The sequence below is a fragment of the Tigriopus californicus genome, chromosome 3, assembly GCF_007210705.1.
Source record: "Tigriopus californicus strain San Diego chromosome 3, Tcal_SD_v2.1, whole genome shotgun sequence".
Lineage (NCBI taxonomy): Eukaryota > Metazoa > Arthropoda > Copepoda > Harpacticoida > Harpacticidae > Tigriopus > Tigriopus californicus.
The window spans coordinates 12413810-12414489 of NC_081442.1; positions in this window are offsets into that span (position 1 = coordinate 12413810).

Sequence of the window (680 nt, forward strand, 5' to 3'; positions counted from 1 at the left end):
TTCGGGATGTCGGTACATTATTCTCATGGATGACGGACGGAGGAGTTTGAGGAATAGAATCTTCATCAAACCATTGGCTAGACAAGTGACTATAGATATAAAGCCTCCTATTACCGCCGAGTCAGATACCGAGGAAGATGACTCTTATCCACTAAGAAGTGCTCGGTTAGAAGAGAGGAGAAGGGCAAAACTCTTCACTTGGTGATCAAACATCAAGTGTGCATCTTGGGAGAAAGCCCCTCTCAAGAAATCATTTCTCAACCCCAGGAGGTGGAGCAGAGTACTGGTTTCCACATTGTAGAGATCCATTTTGGCACAGCCCAAATGGGACTCGTTATCTTGGTGGTGTTAGTGATTGTGTTTATATGTGTATATAAACGTTGCGTCAAGACAAGACAGCAACAGGTTCAACCACAGAGTGTTCCAGGATGTCACCAATTGTACAACGGCATCAAGTTCAACACCGGACAGTTTTGTGTGGGCAAATGTTTAAATTATGTGATTCATATAATTTGGGGGGGATTTGTAGTGTTATTCCTTATTTATGTTATCACGGCTTACGCCATGCTTATGCATCATGCTCTCTCGTTCCTTATATATGCTCTCTGTGTATATACGATCTCTTGTATCCATGCCCCAACTACCGTTCAATAAACAGTTTGCAATAGAGCTTCAACCAG